This window comes from Balaenoptera borealis, assembly GCF_965194805.1.
Source record: "Balaenoptera borealis genome assembly, chromosome: 7".
NCBI lineage: Eukaryota > Metazoa > Chordata > Mammalia > Artiodactyla > Balaenopteridae > Balaenoptera > Balaenoptera borealis.
In genome coordinates this window covers 26,348,407-26,370,454 of record NC_138864.1, presented here as the reverse complement: position 1 = coordinate 26,370,454, position 22,048 = coordinate 26,348,407, and the positions used below count along the sequence as shown (strand labels likewise).

The 22,048-nt window shown below is 38.3% G+C and overlaps 2 long non-coding RNA genes across 2 annotated transcripts in view; both read right to left on the bottom strand.

The window, feature by feature from the left end:
• LOC309632179 overlaps window positions 1–22,048 on the bottom strand; it is a 499,606-nt gene that overhangs the window by 476,209 nt on the left and 1,349 nt on the right. The window lies entirely within an intron of this gene.
• LOC309632176 lies at window positions 6,262–21,346 on the bottom strand. Its single transcript, XR_014246770.1, has 2 exons — window positions 21,011–21,346; window positions 6,262–6,431 (listed from the first exon to the last, which is right to left on the bottom strand). It is a non-coding gene; the product is annotated as an uncharacterized lncRNA (long non-coding RNA).

Here is a 22,048-nt window from a genome sequence, read left to right as displayed (position 1 = left end):
CTTCCTGCTCATCAAGCCCTATTATCATGATGTCATCAATGTACTAGTCTAGTGTTATGTCAAGGTGATCAAGATACCTGAATTCTCTACTGTGACAGTAAGGAGGATAGGTAGCATATTCCTGGGTTAGGGAGTAAATATGAACTCCTGTTCTTACCATGTGAATAAAAACCAAATTTGATCCTCATTAATGAAGGGAATTAGAAAGTACATATTTATCTGCAAGAATGTTAATCCTATAACAAGTGCCAAAGACTGTATTAATCTACTGTCATTTAACCAAGTGGTAGTCGCAATAGCAGCTTCTGTGGCAGATGGTATCATACAGTAGCTGTGATTGGAGCTGCCACATGAATAAATTTATAGTTAATACATATACTTGTCAAGATCCATTTCATTTTTTCTGGGTATATATAGGTGAATTGAATGAAACACTATGAGGACCATAACCCCTATATCCTCTAGGTGTTTGATAGTGATATTAATCACAGCAGTTCTTCCCATAATACAGTATTGCTTCTGATTTATGATTTTCCTCAGGATGGGTGTGTGGTTTCTGGGGATTCCACTTGGCTCTGGATGCCATGATGACTACCATTCACAGGCTATAATGACTGGGTTCTGCTATCTGCCAAGTATTTTTCTCTCAATCCTGCACATGGGGACCAAGGAAATAACCACAGATTAGATTCAAAGATACTTGGATACACTGAAATGAACCTGAGCCAAACTCCACCTGGCTTCCATAAGCTCCCAATTAACCAGAAAACCATGGTGGTGTTTCAGATTCCATGGCATCAGTGTCAGCTCAGACCTTACATCTAACAGTCCTAGAAATGTTTGGATTTTCTTCATTCCTCAATGTTCAGTTACCCTGGAAATGGCTCCAGGTCACTTTAAGAGAACAATGGAGGAAATAATTATTGTATAAATTTAATGTGGCATTGCAGCTTCATTCTCAAGAGGATCTTGAGCTTCTATCAACGAGTTCTGGATTTGAGAACTGACTTAGATCTGGAAATTGGGTGAGGAACCACAATTTCCTGTTTTAGCAGCTGATGTCAGCCTCTGTCTCACCTTTTTTTTTCTTTCTCTCCATTTCTCATAGGCATCTACTCATCTATCTCATGTCTAAGAATGCCATGACCTATTAGCTATTACCACAGATCGCTGAAGGTCAAGGGAACTTGATGGTAAGTCTGGTAATTACATCTTCTTTGCCTCTGGTAATTGAATGCTACTCCCTGGCCTGATTCCCATCGATATTAAAGAGCCCAGTTCAATAGCAACAACCGACACCATCAACTACAGCCTTCAGAGTGCAACCACCAACGATGCTTCTTAAAGATACTGGTGTCCACTCAGCAGTGCATACCTTATGGAGTGTCTGCTGGGTCCACCCAGGGATCTTAATCAAGTTATGGGTGCTTAAGTCTTAAACAGATAATCTATTCTAACACTCTCAACTCCCTGAGTCTTTTGACCCCTTCTCAATATCATATAAGGGAGTTCCAATTTTTCATCACATTTGTTCTAGTCAAGTTATAATGCCATTAAGAGAAGTCAGGCCACACAATCCTTATCATTATTGTTGACCCTATACTTTTAAAACACCATAACCATCATATATTCCAGTGTCTCTCCTTTCATCTGTACTTTATTCCAAAGCAAAAAAGGTGAAAGCCTTAGTAATCATGGTGCTACTGCCAGTCAGAAATTTTCAGCCTCCTACCACCACTAGAACTGGAATCCTCATTGTTCTCAGACAGGTGAGTAATCCAGCTCTAAAATCCCATCATTGTAGTCTACTTTCTAAGAATTTTCTTATTATCAATGGTCTTTCCTTGAGATTTCCAGAAAACAAAGCCTAAGTCAGAGACATTTATATAACTACCTTTTAAGATAATGCATTCCCAGGGCATAGGAGTGAGGAAATAGAAAGTGAGGGAAGGGTGGGGGGAAGCAAATACAAGGATAGGTTATCATACTGGCTACTGCTTAGTATGTAGTATGACTGCTTGCTTATCCATGTGGCACTATCTTTCAAGAGGCCACAGAAATGAGTGAATATTAGGGCCTTTTATCCAGCAAAGAAAGGGTAAAGAATTTATCCATTCTCTCTTGTCTCCCATTGGCCAAAATTATACTCCATGGAAAATTAATTCCCTTGCACACCTAACTTGCTCCTGAATAAAGGGACTAAGAAGACACTATTGCAGCTAAGACTTCGGCACCAACAAGAGAATCTGAGACAGAAGGCAAGAAGTACATGGCATGGGCATGAGGCAAGGTACCACAGGTTATGCCTATAAGAAGTTGATTAGTGTCTATGCAAAGGAGCAGTTGGTTTGAAACAAGTGCCCAAATATCCAGAGATAGATGAAACCAAAAGATATGACATGGTACTTAATATGTAAACTTAAAAAAATTTTTTTAAATTTCTGGAAGGAGCATATAATTGAATTTCTTTTTAATTAGTTCTGATGCACTTTGCCTGTTGATATCTAATTTACGCTTACTGTAATAACTGAATCCAGGTTAACTTGTCATTGATTTGTATACTTTGTGCTATTTTACTGTTATATTTATGTTTAGTCATTTGCAATGCACACTATGCCTTGTTTGCTATTTTATTCAGTAGTAATTTTAAAAGAAGGAAGAATTTTAAAATTTTGCTTTGGGATTACTTTGTATTCTTTAATTAAGCTCATGATTATATAATTTTTTTAGCTTCAAATTTAACAAACAAATGTAACTTTTGACCTCCCTCTTATGTAAGACACGAAATGTGATTTTACTGACCCATCCGTACATTTACAGATTTTTGTTAATTTAATATGTGGTACAGATTACAAGTTAGAGGTATAGATTATTATGCTTATTTCTTCCAGTTACATATCTTGTTTTTCAAGTGACAATTATTACACTTGTGTCTATATTAATGTGTACATAAATTAATTGGATTCACTCATATCAATGCTCACCATAAGAACATTTATTCAAAATTTTCTATTTTTTACTTCTCAATTTTAATTTTAATTTTTGACCCCCTGATATGTGTCTGAGCAAACTTTTCAGAGATTTTATGTCAGTGCCAGAATTTATGAACACTTGCATATCAGAAAGTAAAAAGAATTCAGTCTTCTCCCAGGCCTATCACCTGGCAGAAAAGGAAAAAAACAAAATAAGCCTTATGAACACCTCTCAATTATCTTTTAGTATTTTATGTTGCAAAGGTTTAATTTTAAAGCTTTCCTGGAATTTGCTTTAGGTTTCTTGTATTTTTTTTAGGGTCTCTAGGTAACCTACATATTTTGGGACCTGGATTTTAATAAGACAATTTCTTTATCCTTAACATTGCACAAAGCTTATAAGGACATCTGTGTTGCTAAATATTTTGAAGTAGACTGTTTGCTTCAGTTCTAGATATTTTTAAAATAATTTATTCTGCATGTTATAGTAAAATCATTTCAAGAAGTATTTTAGAGTAATTCTCCCTTTGTTCTATGCTGAAGAATTTCTTTCATAAGTCAATTTGTTTGTGTCTGTTTACTTTATTTAGGGTAAGTGTTGTTTATTTTCTTGTATAGTGTGCTATGTGCTCATCCTTAGATAAAGATTGCTCAATCCTATTTAGTTGGTCTGGTTTAGCCTATTAAAAGGGGGCATAGGGACTTCCCTGGTGGCACAGTGGTTAAGAATCTGCCTGCCAATGCAGGGGACTCAGGCTCGATCCCTGGTCCAGGAAGATCCCATATGCCACGGAGCAACTAAGCCCATGCACCACAACTACTGAGCCCACGTGCCACAACTACTGAAGCCTGCACGCTCTAGGGCCTGTGTGCCACAACTACTGAGCCCGAGTGCTGCGTCTACTGAAGCCCATGCGCCTAGAGCCCATGCTCCACAACAAGAGAAGACAACGCAATGAGAAGCCTGCACACCACAACAAAGAGTAGCCCCTGCTCACCACAACTAGACAAAGCCCGCGCACAGCAACAAAGACCCAATGCAGCCCCCCTAAAAAAGGGCGGGGGCATAGATTCCTATAGCTCTCTCACCGACTACTTGAATGCTGATAGAAGTCTCCTTGTATTCTTAAACTGAAAAGCAAATCAACATACATGGTTTTCAGAATAATTTCTAGCTTTTAGCAAGCTTGTAGTGATCTGGAATCTTATTCTATTGCCTGGTTCTCTGTCTTCTAGGATGAGAACTTATTTCTGGGTTATTCTGGCTGTGTTTACTTAACTATTTTTCTCTTGAAGTAGTATATGGAAATCCCACATCTCCCAAGCATTGCTCACAATCACCGTCCTTGCCTACAGTTACACCACACGGCAAGTTTCCATTCACGTTTTCCCCTAATCTCCCTCTTTTCCTCAGCTTTACTGAGGTATAACTGAAAAATAAAACTTGTATATATTTAAGTTATACAAATACACTGATGTTTTGATATACATATACATTGTAAAATAATCACCACAATCAAGCTAATTAACATATATATCCTCTCATATACTTACTATTTTTTTAAGTCAAATTTTTTGTGTGTGTGGTGAGAACACTTATGAAATATGCTCTTAGCAAATTCCACCCAGGTTCAATTCCTGGTCAGGGAAGACTTCTTTCTTCCTCTCTGCCTACCAACTTCCTCAGTATATCCCCACCCCAGACTCCTTTTATTCATAGTGTTTTACTGGGAACTGAATTTTCTGAGGGTTTGAGAACTATAGGTACTTGGAGGGTAGTGAAGTCTATAGAGGCAATGTCCCTAGCTGCCACCGAAAGTTTAAGTTATATTTCAGTAAATAGATGGCTGTTCAAATTTGTGGTTGGCAAAATCGTTGCATCTCTGAACTAGGGATGGGTGGTAGGTGTAAACTGTAGCCTTGCTCAGCTTTCTTCCTCTTAGGTACTGCTCACCTTTGAGGGGCAAAGGATGCTATGGCCTCCAATTATTTTTCAGCTTAGCCATTGCCCATGCAATTACTGGAAACCTCTCCTAGACTCTGAGACATACAGTTGTTTTCCTTCTTTTCAAGATTGTTTTGACTTAGAAACTTTTCATCTTCTGTCAATGGGAGAAGATGGGAGGTTGAGAGAAGTTATTTCAGGGATGGTTTATGTGATGTTCAAAGTGACCATTTTTATTCTCAGAGCAAATAGTAGATAACATCTGTGACTTTGACCAAGGACATTTTAACTTGAGGGCTTAAGTTAATAATCAGTGAAATGGCTATGTTAGTTTTTTCTCCCTAACTTAAAGACCTCTGTATATTAATTTGTGATATTGTGAGTTATAATAAGAAATATATATTTGGTCGTCATCCCAGGTTCCTGGCTCACAGATCTCCAAATCCTTGGAACTTCCTGAGCTATAAGAGCAATGGAAACATCTTTTGTTAGAATATTTGATCTCCTGTCTTCAGTTCCTGAAACTAATAAAGGTGAACTGGGTGTGTTGTTATTCATAACAAGCCCCCTTCCACCACAACTGGGTTTATGTTATTGAGGTGACTTTTGGAAAGCAACTAAGGCTGGGGGCTTGTTGCCTGGGGAACCAACAAGAATAGAGGGTTGGAATATTCAGTCCCACCCCTGCCTCCACACCTCCCTCACCCTTTGGGAGGGAGGGGAGAGGGACTGGAGGTTTAAACAATCCCCAATGGCCAATGATTTCATCAATCATGCCACTGTAATGAAACCTCCAAAAAACCCCAAAAGGACAGGGTTCAGAGAGCTTCCAGGTTGAATGAGTGCAGATGCAGGTAGGGTGGTGTTCTCAGAGAGGGCATGGAAGCTCTGTGCCCTTTCCCCATCCCTTGCCTTATGCAACTTTTCCATGGTAACCTAGTAAATAAACTTGTTTACTGAGTGCTATGAGCTGCTCTAGCAAATTAATAAAATCCAAGGAACTTACAATTTATATCTGCTTGGTAGAAGTACAGGTAACAATCTGTCACACGCACACACACACAATCTTACTCACACTGAGAAAAATAACAGGATTCATTGGCATTATTCACAACATTATTTGAATGGTCAAATGTATTTAATAGTTTGATAACTAAAAGACTATGAAAGATCAATTTCAAAATCACAATGAATTAAAAAAACTAATTTTCTTCTGAGATTTGATTGTGTAATGTATTGGTGGGTCCCTCAGATTAACCCTTTAAAGTGGATACTTTTACCAATTTAATGGACACTGAATTGTGACGTATTTAGTTGAATAAAATAGAAGCCCATTTCTGTAGCTTAACCTTACAATAGCATTTTATTTTCCTCACATATCAAGAAGTCTGAAGGAAGGGAGTCTGAGCCCCTTCTATCATTTTGCTCTATCATCCACACAGGGAAGCTTTTATCTTCATGTTTGTCCAATCATGGAGGCAAGATGGCTTCTCCCTCTTCAGTTGTGCTGTAGCCTGGAGAGAGAGAAAGGGACAAAAAGAATATCGGTATTAGAAAAACAAAAATATTCTCAGAAGTCTCCAGCAGAAACATATTTGGACCTCATCACCTACACTTTTGTTACATTGCCACCCCTGGATGCAAAAGAGTCTGAGAAGGTGAGTGTTTTATCTGGGAACATTGCCAATCTGAGCAAAAAGGGGTTCTTTCTTATCAGTAAGGAGGTAGTGAGGAGTAGCTCTTAAGTAGGAATTAAGATGGTCTAAAAGTCATTGAATTCAGAATGTTATATAATCACAACCAGTATTTTTAAGCAACATAAATTTTCAGAGTGATACTAAGTTTCAGTAACTATTCACTTTTGCTATATTTGAAGGTTTTATTTTTTCATGACTAGCCATTGTTAATAATGAAATAATATAAAGAAATGTTTTAAGTACTTTACTCTCTGCATTATACTTGTGAGAATGATGTCATTATAGACCATTAACATTTTTTGCATACTAGAATATTCTTTTTTTATATACCTTACTTTAGGGTGACTTTAGGGTCCATGTTATAAATAGTACCAACCTCCTTTGGACAATATCTAAAATCTAAATAATAGTACCTAAATCCAAATTCTAAGGATTTTTCTGAGTTAATTACCAATATGTTTCAAATAACAATTTTAATGCCCACATACTGATAGCAGAATATTAAGTCCTAAATGGATTCTTTAAGCTAAATGTTGTACATTTATTCAAGAAACTGTTTTATTTTGTATATATTTGCTAGCCTTAATATCTAAAACTCAGTATTTGATAGATAAGTTTTTTAAGGTATTAAAATTGTTACCTCTTAAGGACATTTTTCTGTACCTATAAAAATTTTTCTTACTTATATTCTATCTCTCACTAAAATGTAAATCTTAGGTTCTTTGCATTCTTCAAAACCAGTCTTTAATGTTGATAATCAAGAAGGACAGATTTTTCAATGACATTTAGGTGGTGGGGAGGGGGGAGAAGACAGTCGAGATAGGATATCTGTCCTAATATTCTGCCTAAATGATACTCAGAACTGAACATAGTACATTTTTCTAAATGCAAATCTAATACTAATTCACATCTAATATAATATATATTACAGATTTACATCTCAAGTCCTCTGTAGAGGAGAATTAATTCTACCTCATCTTATACATCTTATTGAATACATTTTTTCAAATCTAATTTTGATCCTGTTGATTTGTGATGATTTGTGTTTTAAAAATAGCCACACACTAGGTATGATATAGGGTGTCAAATATGTCACATGACACATGGGGTTCAGATAAAATACCATTTTCTCCAATTATAAAGGAAAACATGTATAATCTTGCATATGAAGACTTTACTCTTATTTGCTTATAGCTAAAGCATTTAGGAAGAAAGGATATATAAAAACACAATTGACAGAATAACCAAACAAGAATTTTTTAAATATGAAATAATTACGTGACTTTGTTTTCTCTCAAAATGTCCCTGGAAGTATGCTCTATAAGGTAATTCTTCTCCCTCCCCTGGACAGAGTTTTGATTTGTCCCCCACTTCTCTCTTAAATAATAAAAATCTTCCTGGTACTTTAATCACTTTCAGTTTAGAAACTGATAGGTACAGCTAGAGTAAATAATAAAAACTCCAAACTTTATTCAAAATTAAAGCTTCTGCACTCACCTAATCAACCATGCAACAGAAGGCAGCCCTGTAGTATACAGTATGACTTGGATAGAGACTCTGTTTTCCCAACTTGTCTTCTTCCTCTCCTCAAATGCTAATTAGCACTGTTTCTGACCACACCAGGTTTTAAGATGGTGGAGAGAGGAGATGTGAGGGCATAGGAAAGCTCCTGCATGCTTGTATTTTTGTGAGCTGCCATCATTGACTGCTGTCTCATTTGGGAGGTGTCAAAGCTGACTCTTGGTCTTTCTCCCTTGCAGGGTGTTTCATTTCCTTGTAGGGTTCTTCAGACCATTTACTCCTCTCCCCATTCATTAGCAGGCATCTCTCAACGGTACTTCACTGTGATTTGGGTCTCAGCAGGCCATCTCTTCACAGACTCTCTCTGTTGGGTTCCTGTGGTCTTTTAGGCATCCCTTCTGATAAAATCCACTTAAGATGATTGTGGGTCAGCTTTCAGCCACATACGTGTGGTCCACACCTTCTCTATGTACCTGTGGTTCATTTTTAATTATAATTTAAATTATTTTTCAAAACCAAGCTCTGTGCTATTGTCACGACTGGTATTTTTCAGATGTATACAGATGTGTTTTAATAGCACTGAAATTAAGTTCAAAGCATAACTGAGTCATAGTTATTTTGCAATCATGAATACAGAACATTAAAAAAAAATATTACGTGTGATGAATGCATTTATTGATTGTTAAAAACATTGAGGATGGCTAAGATAGGCCAACATCCTTCTTTTACAGACAAAAAAACAAAGAATCAATTTAGTAAAATTGTTATTGGCCAGGAGTAGTGTGATTTATGTGGCATACTTCATGTAAAGGTTTATGTGATGCATGGGGTCTAAAGTAAACATATGTGGGTTTGAGTCCTATTTCTATAATGTATTAATTATAAGTTACAAGAAGTTGACCAAGTTTAATAAGGTAGGTAATCTCAGTTTCTTCTTCTATAAAATAGGGATAATAATAGCTCTAGTAATTGTATTGTTTGATAATTAAATAAAATGCAATACATATGGTGTGTACCACATAGTAACTTCTTAATAATTGTTAGTTAATTTTGCCTTCTAACACCGTCAAATTTTTTTTTAATTACAGCTGTGGCTTCTTCAGGTATCTATTTTATTTTTTATGATTTCTGAAGTTAAAAATAACATATGTATTATATGAACATATACACATATATGTACACATATATTTTTACATTATTTTCAGGTTATTATTAAATTACTATAATGCAGTAGTTAGCAAGTGTTTATTAAAATGAGAATCTTTGTTTATTATACTACATAAAATGAGCTTTATCAGGCTATACTTAATTTTTCTGAAAAGCAAATAAATCAGTAAAGGTAAGCTCCTACCTTTAATGATTTAATCTTTGGAATTAGTAAGCCAAGTAGAGAAGCTCTGGTTTTCAATGTAATAGAAGAAACAGACTATTAAAGGCCTCCATGACAGGCTGGGAGAAAACTCTGTAAGAATCTGGATACATAGTCTAGGATTTTATGATGCAAATCCTGATTATTTAGATGTTCACAACTCCTCCTCATCTTCTTTTAACAAGTTATTCATGTTGGTGGCCAAATAATCATCAAGCTATTGCTAAGTGGAATGGTTAGTATTGCATCTATAGCGTAGTTATCCAAAGAGAGGACACTAGTATTGTTTCCATGTAGATAGTGTCACTACATCCTTGTTTGTTTATACCCCTCATAACTATACATTCATTTCAAGATTCTGAATGTAATGAATGCTCAATATCTTTTCTCCATGTGCTTAAAGTTTTAGGAAGGATTAGGACAAGCTTTTGTCCCCTGATCTTATTTTTCTCTTGCAACACAGATCCAAAACAACACTGCAAGGGTATACTGTATAACACCTAGATCACAGTTCTAGACAATGCCTCCTTCCAATAGCTGAGATTCTAAGATACATTATGTTTAACTGTTAATGAAACCTATTTGGGTGTACTTAGTTCAAGATTAATGTTATTACTTTCTAGGCCCATTCTATGTAGATAACAAATATTTTCCCTTCAAAATTGTTAACGTTTTGTTCATAATAAGATGACAATTTGAGTTATCTTTTCCTATACATTTAGTATATTTCATATAAATATATTTGAAATATCTCTGTATACAATTCCTAGGTCTCTCCACTGAAAGGGCTTAGAAGAAATGGCTCAACAGTTGCAATAAACAAGACAAATCACCATATTCTGGTTTCTAAGTGTCATTCTCCACTAAAAAATATCAGCGTTAATTGTGGGGAAAGGCAGATTCCAGGGCTGGGGAATAAAAAAACAAGATAAATTTGGAACATTTTGTTATATTAGGAAACAAGGAAATGTTCAAATAATCAGGGGGACACATCAAAAGGATAAGCAAACCATCTTAAAGGAGCTCCTACAGGCCAAATCTGAAACAATTTGAGCATCAAAATAAAGAATATTAGTATTCTAACCCATTAGATTAAATAAGAATCTAGGAGCCCATACTAACACAAACTTTAAAAACAAATAAATAAAGGGACTAATATTAAAGGCTTAGACCTCTACTCATTAGCTTAGTTCATTCAGTAAATGTGTATCAGGTGACTGTACCACAACTTCAAGACGAACCTGCAGATGAAAATTTCTCCATGACTATAGATAAAGCCTAGAACAAATGCCAATCATTTAGACACTTATCTCCTTAGACACCGGGCAAGTACCAGTATGTTGGAAACTTTCTGGGAAAAAAAGCTCCAAATGTGTATTTCCAATTCTGCATGGTTACTTTAATGCCATTTCTCTGTCATCTCTTAAAGTATGATGCTGTAGTAGTTCCCTGACAGAAACTACCTTTGACTTGGCCTGCCTAAAGGTCTGTATCCTCCTTCCATCTCTTGCTACATCTCCTATAATTTCTCCTTCCCAGCTCCTCATCCAGCTATTCCACTTTTGCCACGCACTTAGGAATTGAAAAAGCCCTCAGCTTACAAATTAGGAACAGTGAATTCTTTTAAATAAAATGTAATGAATACCTAAAACATAATTCTATCACCCTAACTTAAAAAGAGGAAAAAACAAACCACAAAAAACACACTATTAAATCATGATTTTCATTAAGTAGTACCTGGTTCTCAATGCTAACATATTTAAAAGGCTGAAAATCTACTAAAGTATGCTAAATGGAAATATCGAAAACTGTGTGTCACAAATTACTCAATCTTTCCACAATATTTCCATGAGCATAGTTTGCATTAAATATGAAGGATAATATTTAATTTAACATTTTATTGTTTTGAAATGACATAATGATAAACATTCTAGTGGTTATAGAATATGGCTATAGTCTAGAGTTAGTTTATAGCTATTAACTAGAATAAATATGTCATGGAAACTGTTCTGAAGATAAATGTTACATTAGTTAAATCACAACAGCAAAAAGATATCCCATTCATTCACTCATTGAACAATGATTTATTGAGTATCTACTATATACTACTAGTACCATGTACTATGCAGTACTACTTATATTATGGATCATAGGTACCCAAGGATGAATTAATAATGTCTCTGTCCTAAAGAAACTTACTAGTGACAAAAGCAGACACATAAATTAGTAATTGCAAAGCAGTGTCTCAAGTGCATAAGTCAATGGTAGCACAAAGACTGAGCAATTCTTTGGATGATGGGTGGGAGAGAGTGAGAGGTTTCCTCAAAGAGTGAAAGCTTGAGGTGGATTTTAAGAGATGAGCCACAGTTTATTAGGCAAGAATGAACGAATGAGCAGCTATTAAACAAAGTCACAGAGGCATAGACTAGCCTGGAACATGGTGAGAAGAGGTGAGGGAAGAATTAAATTTTAAGCAGGGTCCAACTTTTGGAAGGCCTTGGAGACTAACCTAAGTGGTAGCATAACTGAATGTATAAAATAATGAAAGTAGAAATTATTTAGTTTCTGACCTGTCCAGTTCCTTCACACCTCAGGACCTAGGTATTACCCCTTTCCCCTGCCTGAAAAGTCCTTCCCCCAGATTTTTACACAACTGTATGCTGTGCCTCATTCAACTCTTGGCTTAACAATCACCTTTTAATACCACCGAACTGAATTAGTGCCACCCTACCACACCCACCTATTAATCTTCTATTTCCATTGTTTTTAAATCAATAGAGAATAGAAACACAGTTGTAAATATCAATTTTACAACTTTATGTAACATACCCATATACCCTTGATTTCTAATCTCTTTATTCTTGTAAACTAGACTGAGACAATTGTAGAAATTGCTAAGCAACGTTTGGTGTAGTACAGACTCTAGGGATTTGTTAGCTGGCAATCTTCCCTTTATCCTGTAATGAACATATTTTGTTCACTAGTAGCCATATGAGTATGACTAAAGCAGAAGAAACCCTTTCAGAGATATTTGCATTTTATTATCTCAAAAGGATAAATCTCTAATGCAAATTATCAGGCAATATGACAAAACATAGTGAAGTGTTTTGGAGACAGCAGAAAAGATGTTTCTAGCCCTTTAAATCATACCTCATAATGCAAATCTTCCTATCCTTGAGGAGACCTACATTTGTCTCCAGAGAAAAGAGCTAGGAAGTAAATCTCCATTAGTACTGAGAAAACTTAGATTTCTTTTATTTAGCATCCTGCTAAAGTGGGAGCTTCAGGGAATGTTTATACATAAACTGTATAAATGTGTATATTTATACACTGTATATTCATTGTAGTTATGTGTCTCCTTTTTCCTACTATTGTATTTTCCTTCATTCATTCAACCTCTGTGAGGAATACAAACATGAGTCATGCTCTCAAGTTATAGCCTAGAAGTGAGGCTGAGCTATGCCTAGAATTTTGTAATACAACCTGATGAAAAGGATCAGGTAGCATTTCATAGGAGTTCAGTAGATAAGATTACTTTCAGCTGATTATACATTAAAAAAAGAAAACTTTTAAATAAGAAGTTTATTTAAGCTGGACTTTTAAAGAATCACCTAACCAAAAAATGGTTGGGTGTCAGTGAATCTATAGATTACATGAAATGATATGTACATATACGGAAGATATATGTACATGTGCATTTTTGATGGGGGAAGAAGGGTGGGATAAGATCACTAGTATTCATCATATTCTGAAAGACATCTCTGACATTCAGAATGGTTAAAAGCAAACCACAACACACAGAATAGTGTCTGGAGAGGTTTGCAAAATTATTAAAATTAGTATGATTAGAATTACACTCATATTGCCTCCAATTGTTCATCAGAAGTTTTGCTTCTTAGTAATCTGACTGAGGAAGCATGATGAACTTTTCTTTGAATTTTCTGAAGTATGTTTTTCCAAAGTCTAGAAAACACATCTGATTGTTCCTCACTATTTCAAGATAGAAAATGTTCACTTTATTTCCATATAAACTTTCTTTATACCTACAAGATTTTCCACTATTGACAAAAATTAAGCCCATGATAATATTGTGCCTTTTTTGCTTCTTTCACTTAATTGAAATGGAAACTACTGTCATTTAAAATCAATAACAAAATGATAAAAAATAATAGGGAGGATTAGAATATGGGCATTAAACATCATGTTAAAAATTCATGTAGCATATTTTAAATTTTTAAAAAATTTATGATGGGAAATGATGGGAAACTAAAGGCATATATTAAGGAGATACATAGAGAAAAAAAGAATAAATTAAGATGTGCATTTGAAAAACAGGAAGAATAATAATGTGAAAAAACAGAAGTAGTTATAAACATAAGAGATAATAGTATTTTATAGAGAAGAGTTTTCTATAAGGTTGAGTGCATGAAAAAACAGTAAGATGGTTTTAAAAGATTTAGAATCACAAAGTAGAAAGTGATGGCAATTGAAATACTCAAATAAAAAAAAAGGAGGGGATATAGATATAACTACTTGATGGCATGAAATCCAAGTACTTGAATTTTTGAAGTGTTTAAAAAAATCTAGTAAGGAAGGCTAAAAGTATAAAAGCTGTAAGAATATCTTTTTGAATTTAGTAGAATATAAATTGATGATAAAAGACTGACAGGCATCAAGTGAGTAAAAAGCCAAATAATAAAAAAAGAAAGATAAATTCAGATATTGACATTCAATAAGTATGCCTGCATAACACTGCATAAGAAGGAATATATTTCCAGATCCAAAAACAACATTATTCTGTTGTATTTTGTGCATACGTTGAATAAGGTAACAAAAGCATCAGTCACAGAACAAAAAATTACTTTCATGCTTTCTTTGCTTGAGCTGGTCAAATTTCTCTCCATACATGTGAACTCTGTAGTTAGGATGGAGCAATGATTTCAACAATCTTGCAGTTCTCTTTCCTCACTTCGTGTAGTCTGCGTGGTCCATGAATTTCACACAAAGAGATGCTTTACAAAGACCAAAGTCACTTCATTTAGAACTTTCTAGCAGCTAAAATGATCTAATACTCTCATAGATTTAAGTACTCAAATCTTGACTGTCCCCAGATCTTTTACACAGGGCCAGGTGACTAGTTGACAGTCTTGACTGAAAGTAATTTCCTGAGATCTGGAGACACTGGACCATATATTCCCTCCCAATACTAAGACCAATACTAAAAGTAGTAAGATGGCTCTACGAAATGCAGAAGCACAACCAATGACCACTAATTCTAGACTAAAATGAAACAGTTCTGGCCCTTCTATGAAAAATTAGTTGATAGAAACCTAAATGTTACAATCATCAAAATATTTGAGGTTTTGAGGTAAGGAGAATTAGCACTACAATGTAATTTGACGAGATACCAAATAAAATATGCAGTTCCACACGTGTTTGGAGAAGTCTAAGACCCTAATCCTTCCCCTCATTAACTTGCAGAGGCCTGATTTCTCAACATTAGATCCTCACCTTAGAATATAGTCTTCTTCACTGATCTTTCCTCTCCTCTCTGCTTAGTAAAAGATATTACAAACCAGAGTTCAGTGTTTTCCTCTTCTCATGTTTTGCACTCTGCTAGGTTAGGCCAAAGATTTAAGGTTTCAAAGTGTCCCCACATCTATCCCTGTAACCCAAACTCTCTCCGGGACTTGGGCTTGTATTTCCAGTCACTGGACTTAAGCTGTGCACATCTGTGGAGTCACTGGGCTGGGCCCAGAAACCACCAGATAAACATGGCAAATCCTCCTGAAACATCATTTGGCAAAGTTTGAGGGAAAAGTCATATTTCACATTGGTATAAATATGAACCTACTACTACAGAGTAGAATCTATAATCCATAGGACTTTTAGATGAAAACTGGAGACTTCAAATACTTTTGGTTGGGAGTGGGTGAGTATATTATCGTTGGAGATGATCTGATAGAAAAGTCTAAGACGCTTTGCATCATGCTAAATAAATCTCCCTTATAAATATGGATTAGCATTTTTGTGTGAATACTGTAGCAAGAGTGAAAAGAGGTTTAATAATAGGAATGGCCATGGACAAACTATGAAGCAGGTCAAGCTTATTCTCCACCACCACCACCACCACCATCACTACTGCCTCTCAGACCCTGTCCCAAGCTCTTAAAGAATCTGGCTTCTTTTCTTAACCTCAGCCTCAAGGCTAAGTATATTCTGTCTTTTCTTCATCAATATGTGCTCTTCCGCATTCCATTTTCTTAAGACATTCGCATGAATGTAAAGAGATAATCATTTAACACTAAACATAAAAATTCACATTAAGGTAGTGGTCAGATAGTGGAATTTCATACACTATCACTTTGGATATATCTGTTATTAGGCAGAATTCTGCTGAGCATTTACATTGTGCCAGAGAATGTGCAAAATGATAAGAATGCACAAAATGATAAGAATGCAAAGATGAACTAAAAAGCCCCAGCTATTCTTGCTGTGGAGGACAGACTTGAAAATAAGGAAGTGTGTTAGAAGCCATGTTTCCACAAAGGGTACAAGGAGACATAAAGAAGAGTTTGTGTTATGTTGGTAGGAAAAAAAAAAAAAAAATAGAAAAGGCTCCTGAGAGAAAAGGGCCTTAGAGGTATGTCTTAGAGGGTAAGCAGGTACAAGCCCCACAAATAGAGAGAGATGGCTGTATTTCAGGCAAAGAACCAAGAAATAGCCTAGGGAGTCAAGGAAACTAAGAAATTCAGGATGGATGAAACAAAAGGTTGTAAGGGGAAGGGGAGACCCAGGCCTGACCCTTTGGTAGGACACACGAGTCAGCTGTCTCAGGTCCCAAATATGGTGGGGTTTTGGCACAAGGCACTGTACCTCATTGTCCTGATCAAAATATTACTGAAATTCAATTTTTAAATTTCTGTCTTTAATGATATTCCAAGGGACCTAGAACAGATGCTATAAAGGGGCTTCCTTTAGTCTGTGTTTGTTTTGGAGAATGCACATTAGCTGGGCGCCCTGGGTTCCAATTCCAGGGAGTATATGGCGAGATGTGGTTGGAGAGTGTGGAAGGGGCAGAGGAGGATCAAACCAAACTAAGGAGTTTGTACTTTACTGTGTATTTAGTGGGCAGCATTAGTGGATTTTAAGCAGAGGAGAAAGGAGAGGTTTCAGAAAGTTCTTTCAGCTAATCCAAACACAGGTTTTTGAGGTAAAGGCAGGGAGAGGGAAAATAACCACAATAATATGGGGTAGTTATGTTGATAACCTGAACTAAGTTAGAAACAGTGAGGATATGAATATGTGGTATCCTATAATACTGCAGCAGACAGAATGATGGCCCCCTAAAAGATATCTAGGTCCTAATCCCTAGAACCTGTGAATACGTTATGTTACATGGCAAAAGGAAATTAGGTTTACAGATAGAACTAAGGTTGATAATCAACTGACTTTAAACTAGGGAGATTATCCTGGGTTACCTGGGTGCCTGATGTAATCACAAGAGTCCTGAAAAGTAGAAGAGGTAAGCAGGAGCGTCAGTGTCATGGCGATGGGATGTGAGTAGGTCTTAACTGGCTGTTGTTGGCACTGAAGATGGAGGAAGGGGGCCATATACCAAGGAGGTCAGGCACCCTGTAGGAGTGGGAAAAGGCAAGGAATAGGATTTTCTAGAGATCCAGAAGACACACAGCCCCTCCAACTTCTTAATTTTAGCCCCGTGAGAACCATTCTGGACTTCTGGCCTCCACAACTATAGATAATAAATCTGTGTTGTTTTGAACCACCAATGTGGAAATTTGTTACAGAATCAACAGGAAAAACACAAATACCCAACTCAGCCTTGGCATGAAGAAAGCCCGTGACTGAAAACCACATTGAACATTTACAGTCTCTTCTAAAATGTGAGTCGTATCTTCATCAGAGCTCTGGTCAGGCAGCTCTCACCTTCGTAAAGGTTTTCCTAGATGAGGCACACCGCACTTCGGTCTTACTGTTCATGGTTCTTTATCCTTCCTCTTCAAACACTTAAAGATCTCTTAATATATGGATATAATTTTTATGTCTGTTGATCAACCAATTGCTGACCTTTGTGTCCACTTCTGTTCAGAGAGTAAATTTAAAAATACTCAGTATTAGGGACTTTAAATGTAATACGGCATTAGAAGTAGGAGCTTTAGAGTCACATAGACATGGATCAAGACACAAATTCACCCCTTATAGGTAGTGTGGCTTTGGGTAATTTATAATACTTGAGCCTCAGTTTCCTCATCTGTAAAAAGGAATAGCAATGTCTTAGGTCAGGATCCCCGGAAACACACTCTGAGGTGAGGACTGTGTGTAATTGTTTTATTAACAAAACACTTCCAGGAAAAACACATAAATTACAGAGTAAGCAAGATAGGGAAGGAAGTGATTTCAGGCAAAATTCTAGCATCAGCATGATCCTGCAGGGGAGCCTTGGGGTGTAAATTACACTTCAGATTTTCTTATTACTAGAGGCTTTTATACTGTGTAGGGCAGTCCTTGGCAAACAGGTGTCCTAGGAGGGAAGTGAACGCCTAAGTGGTTCCCCTCTGGCTCTCTGTGCCTGAAGGCAAAATGAGTCTAGTAGCCCTTGGGCAGTCTTCCAAAGAGAGTCTCAGGGGCTGGCTCTGAGAAGTAAAAGAACACAGAACCTAGGGGTAAGGCGGATCCAATCAAAGGGATCCTAAGGGATCAGGATGGAACTTAACTGGGTCTGCCACAAGCATCTACCTCATAGAACTCCTAAGGATTGAATGTACTCATGTTTTTCTTTCTTTAGCTTTTAAGACTCCTGAACTATTTTTCTTTTGGAATAGCACGCAATATCTAGTGCCATGTTCTGCACGTAGAGTGCTCAGCAATGAAATAATTCTTTCGTGACATAGGCATCCATCCCAGAAAGGATAAAGGAGACAAAGGAGAAATAAAGCAAATGTGAAGGATACCAGAATAGAAAGTAACCAAATTAGTCTGAATCTAGCAGTTCAAAATGGTCATAATTTCAGTCATATTTTTCAGAGAGCTGGAAACTTGAAAAACTTAAGATTCACAACTATTTGCTTTCATCTCTGAAAAGCTAGGCAAAGTAAACCAGCCAAAGAACAAACAATGTATTTATTTGATGACAATAAACCTTACAGGAAATGCCGCCCCTCCCACCGCCAAGAAACAATCTAACGAGTCCCCAGAATACATGTAATTTTTTTCTTAAGGTATCTCCTTCTTTGCTATTCTGGTCCTATACTGATAATTAAAACCTTCAATTTTGATAGCATGTTACAACTTTAAAGTGCATTCACGTTTAAGTGTATTTAAAGAGCATTCAGTTTTACATGATGCTCACACAACCCTGTCATATATTTTCACTCCCTTTTTACAAATGAGGGAACAAGCTCTGACAGTGTAAGTGACCTAGTTAAGCTTGCACAGCTAAAGGCAAGATCCCAACTTCTGACACCCAAGAAAGTACTTTCCCCAGGGTTCTACATGATTCGTCACCTTGTATGAGTCAAGATCCAGTCAGGAGACAGAAATCACACCAAAATTAGAACAGGGAACATTTAATATAAAGAATTATTAACTAGCAGTTCTTCTTTTAAGAGAGAAGAAGATATCACTAAAGAATACAGGAAGAGTGGATTAAGGGAGCAGACACTACCTCCAGGGCTGTGGGAGAGTACTCAAGGAGGGATAACTTAGAAGAACTACCCCCATCCCTGCTCTCTACCCTACGAAGCCTGAGAGACAGTCCTCATTGGAGATAATGAGGCTGTGGCCCATTTGACAGTCAAGAAATTGGTTGAGGTGTCACAGACTGGGTTGGTGAGAAAAACCAACAGCTAGGGGGCCAGTGAAACTTGCTAGGAAGTCACCCACTGGGTTGCTGGTGAGGCTTACTAGGAAGTCACACACTGGGGAACTGGCCAAACTTCCTGGAGGGTGTGAAATACTTGGTTTCTTGGATACCACTGACCAGCACACCATAGGAGCAAGAAGAAAAGCACTGGAAACAAGAAGAGGAGCCCCTTTTATATGCACTGTCCCTCCAGCACCTTCTATTGACAAGTGCTAACATTGAGCCAACTGAAAACAAAGAAATGTTTACAGGTTCCAGCTCTAATTATCACAATTCAGGGCAAAAAAAAGATGAATTAGAAGCTTCCAAACACTAAATTAGCTGGCACACACCTCAATGACTCTCCTGGGTTCTTAAGGGTAAAATACTTTTATGTCAAATTCCTGCTCCATTTGTTTTCTTTTTCCCTAAGTACCTCTACAATAAAATGCAGACCCAACCTCTGGGGACATGACACTATGTACTGATTGCTGGTAGGATATGTGGTAATTGCACGGGAAGAGTGTACAACACAGTGACTGAGACCACGTCTTGAGTCAAACACTTGGGTCTGAATGTTAGCTTCACCACTGACTAAAACTGCAGCCTTGCAAAAATTAACCTCTGTATGCCTCAGTTTCCTTATCTGTAAAAGGGGATGATAATAGTACATACTTTACTAAGATGTCAGGAGAAATAAATTAATATATGTAAAGCCTATAGAACAACATGTGATAAATGTTAAAAAAGGTAAATGATAAAAAAGAACTTTATAAATATTAGTATTACCCATACGTGTTAGTTTGTAAATGGCGTTTAAAAATACACACTGCATTCGGTTCTCATTACCAATTTCCACTTAAGACTGTATCTCATAATGCTAAAACCCAACTTCGTTGGGTGACACTGGGCTACGGTACAAAAAGTCCTGCCCATACCTGGGCATTTCCTGCATCTCTGGCTTCAGATCCTGGCATTGCTCCTGGCTCACTGAATAATCCTCATCAATCAAAGCCAATTCATTGGGGACCCATTTTCTCAAGTGCAAAAAGACACGGTTAAATCATCTTTCTTTAAGATCTCTTCCGTTGTGACTAACTTTGATCCCCCACTTCCCCAAACAGTGAGTTATACGAGAAGGGGAAAAAAGAGGAAATGATCATTTTCAGTGCCTACCCATCTATGTCAGGCAAGCGTTTTGCACGTACTGCCTGATCTCATCCTTACTGTAGTCCTGTCAGATTAGTACTTTTAAGCCTATTTAACAAATAAGGAAACTGAGGCTCAGAAAGGTCGACACTTCATTCAAGATCACACTCCTGCTAAGTAGCGGAGCCTGAATTCAAACTGGGTCCTTCTGTTTGGGTCGACTAAGCATTTTAAACTGTTCCGCTTGCCTCCCACACTGTCTTCATCTCAGACAGCAAGAATCCTAACAGCTCAGTGCTTTTCATGCTTTGCTTTGAAGAGATGAGTGGGTGTGCCCATTTTTTTCTTTTTTAATTATCATTTGGAAACTAAAGCAAATTAAATTCACCTACCAGTTACAGGAATTTAAAAAGTCACCCCTAACATCTCACACACGAAACTAGCCTTTGAGTGAAACCCAGCGGCCCTCCTGCATCCTGGCGCCCCGGTCCTCACCTCTCCTCCCGGCTGCAAACTTGGTGAAGGGAAAGGAGCCTGGTGGCGGGCCAGCGAGCTGAGTTCCAGCCCCTGTTCTGCCGCTCTGTCAACCCTCGGAGGCTTCTTCTCCTTCAGGGTAGCAGGAGGTTGTCTGCTCGGGTCAACTTTTAGGGTTCCTCCCGCGTCCCAGCCCGGCCGCTCTGAGGGCGCCCGCGGCGAGGGCGTGCCCAGCGGTCTCGCCGCAGATCCCGCGTGAAACTGCCCAGTTCTCTGAGGAGGCTGCTCACCGCAGCCGTCCCCACCCCCATCCCGCAGTCCCTTTCTTCCCGCTTTTCTAACGTGGACAAGTGAAGCCCCTACCCTTCGGTGCCTGGAATCGCCTTTCACGAGCCAAGCCTCCGCTAAGTTCCCGTCTGCACCCGAGGCCGGGGCGCTGCTTCCCCCTCCCCGGCTGACAGAAAAACCAGTCTGCAGTTCTCTAACTTTACGCTCCTCTGAGGGGAATTCTGAGAACTCTGCGACGGGTCTGACTGAAACGTGAGAAGACAAAGCCTGTCTAATCAGTGAACTCCGACGCCTCCACCCGGCTCGCAGCGCTCAGGCCTTCTCCGGCGAGTGCATGCCGGGCGGGTCCCAGAGCTCGGCTTTCTCACGCCAGAATTCCGCGCCCCGAGGCTCGCGGCGCTCGAGCCGCAGCGCCCGGCACCGGGCGAGCCGAAGTCCAGGTGCCGCTATTTCTGCTCCGGCCCGCCCAGGTCTGAGGAAGTCAGGGCGTGCTCACAGCGCGGCAGCCTAGCGCGGCGCTCGGCCGCCGGGAGGCTGAAGAAAGGTCCGCGCTGGGCTCGCAGCCCTTCCTGCCGGCCTCCCCACGCCGGGCCTCGGCTCCCCTCGTTTCCCGCTCCCGCCTCCTCCCGTAGACTGCCAGGCGGACCCAGCCTGCCTCTCTCTCAGCCTTCACTACCGGGTCAAGCGGCGGAGGGAGGGAGAGGAGACAGCGGCGAAGCGGCTCCCCACCCGGCGCGCGCGTGCCCCTCCTCCCCCTCCTCCCCCTCCAGC